Genomic DNA, 2,788 nt, shown 5'->3' with positions numbered 1-2,788 from the left:
CACATGTCTTCATCTGCATTATTTGTAATATACTATATAATAAACCAGTAAATGTGTTTCCCTGAGTTCTGTCAGCCACTTTAGCAAATTAATTGAACCCAAAGATGGGGTCATGGGAGCCCCAACTCGAAGCCAGTAAGTCAGAAATTGCAGAGGCCTGGACTTGCCACTAGTGTCTGAAGGGGGGCAATTTTGAAGACTGAGCCCCCAGCCTGTGGGATCTGACACTATCTCCAGGTACATGATGTCAGAATCGAATTGGAGGACATTCCACTGGTGTTCCCTGCAGAACTAATTGCTCACTTGGTGGTGGGGAGACCCCCCCATACACATTTGGTCACAAAAGTCTTCTTTCGTGTTGATGTTTGTTGTTCTCATGGTCGTGTGAGAGCAGAGGGAAAGCATAGCTCGAGTTCTTCCAAACAATCACCTTCCATAGTTACTTTTTGTGTATATGTGTGCATGTGATAACAGCATCTAAAATCTCCTATCTTTGCAAATATTTAGTATACAACATTATTAACTATAGTCCTCACGCTATACTTTACATTTCTACACTTATTCATCCTACCTAACCACATATTTTTAAAAAATAATAGCACAGGCCAGGTGCAGTGGCTCACTCCTGCAATCCCAGGACTTTTGGAGACGGAGGCAGGCAGATCACCTGAGGTGGAGAGTTTGTGACCAGCCGGGCCAACATGGTGAAACCCCGTCTCTACTAAAAATACAAAAAAATTAGCCGGGTGTAGTGACGCACGCCTGTAATCCCAGCTACTCAGGAAGCTGAGGCGGGAGAATCGCTTGAACCCAGGAGGCAGAGGTTGTGATGTGCTGAGATAGCGTCACTGCACTTCAGCCTAGGTGACAGAGTGAGATGCCATCTCAAAACACTACTACTACTACTACTACTACTACTACTACTACTACTACTGCTACTACTACTACTATTACTGCTACTGCTACTACTACTGCTGCTGCTGCTGCTACTACTACTACTACTACTACTACTACTACTACTACTACTGCTACTAGCACTGTTGAACTTCAGCTAATGGTAACATAGTGAAGCTGATGCTTTGCCGTGAAGTTGAGGAAAGAATAAACAGTGGTGGGTGTTCTAAACCTTCTGGGCGCTTCCTTCTGTCCCAGGATGCGAAGAAGTTCATTCTGTTAGTGGTAAAACCTTAGACAAATTGAATTTAAAGAGTTTAGTTAACCAAAGAGCAGTTCACAAATTGGACAGCCCCTGAAACAAGAATAGGTTCAGAGAGACTCTGGTGCTGCCACGTGGCCAGAGATTTAGGAACAGAAAAAGCTGAGTGATGTATAGAAAATGGAAGGAAGAAAGGTGCAGAAATAGCTGGATTGGTTACAGCTGAGTGTTTGCCTTATTTAAACACAGTTTGAACAGTGGCCACCTTTGATTGGCTGGAACTGAATGCTTGGTAGAAGAGTAAGTTACAGCCTGTTTACACAACCAGTTAGGTTACAGATCACTATGTACGAAGAAACCTTTAGGCTGAACTTAAAATATCTAAGGAGGCATCTTTAAGCTAAACTTAATTTAACCATTCATTTATTTGATTTTTAGCCACTGTTCAATTGGGTCCCTGTCTTATGCAAGACACTGTCCAAGGCCCTAGGGATGCAGACAACTCAAGAAACAAGGCAATATACCATGGTAAACGAAGAAAAGTATACCATGGTAAACGAAGACATGAAGCAACAGAAGAAATAGATGGCTAAAAACAATAGATGGGTTGGGTGCAGTGGCTCATGCATGTAATCCCAACACTTTGGGAGGCCGAGGCGAGCAGATCACATGAGGTCAGGAGTTCGAGACCAGCCTGGCCAACACAGTGAAACCCCATCTCTACTAAAAATACAAAAATTAGGGCATGGTGGCACATGCATGTAGTTCCAGCTACGCGGGAGGCTGATATGAAAGGATGGCTTGAGCCTGGAAGGTGGAGGTTGCAGTGAGCCAAGATTATGCCACTGCACTCCAGCCTGGGGGACAGAGCGAGACTCTGTCTCAACGAACAAACAAACAAAACACACCCCCTCCCCCACTGCCCCCCCACAGGATAGCAAATTATACACATATTTTTAAAACAAACAAAATCTAACAACATAGTCTGCAGAAATAATGTTGTATAATATCTTTATTAATAATAATTTTCAATGATCAAGCATTTACCATGTGTTGATCTTTGCTTATGTTATTTCTTGTTTCTTTTCTTGTTTCTTTCTTTCTTTTTTTTTTTTTTTTTGAGGCAGAGTCTTGCTCTGTCGCCCAGGCTGGAGTACAGTGGCATGATCTCGGCTCATTGCATCCTCCATCTCCCGGGTTCCAGCAATTCTCCTGCCTCAGCCTCCTGAGTAACTTGGATTACAGGCGGGTGCCACCATGCCCGTCTAATTATTTTTGTGTTTTTAGTAGAGACAGGGTTTCTCCATGTTGGCCAGGCTGGTCTCAAACTCCTGACCTCAAGTGATCCACCAGCCTTGGCCTCCCAAAGTGCTGGGATTACAGGTGTGAGCCACCATACCTGGCCTGTGTATATTATTTCATTTAATCCTCACTACAATACTAAAGCTAATTGTTATTAAATCCATTTTACAGGTGAGCAAACATAAAGACATGCTCAACTGCACATAACAGTTCTGGGATTCAAACTGAGATCTCCTGGTGCCAAGGCCTGAGTATGTGTCACTGAAGCAGATGCGGGAAGAGAAGGGGAGAAAAGAGAAGTGGAGCAAAGTGTGAAGAGAAGGGAGAGAG

This window comes from Macaca mulatta, chromosome 9, assembly GCF_049350105.2.
Source record: "Macaca mulatta isolate MMU2019108-1 chromosome 9, T2T-MMU8v2.0, whole genome shotgun sequence".
Lineage (NCBI taxonomy): Eukaryota > Metazoa > Chordata > Mammalia > Primates > Cercopithecidae > Macaca > Macaca mulatta.
Note: the sequence above shows the minus strand (reverse complement) of the source record.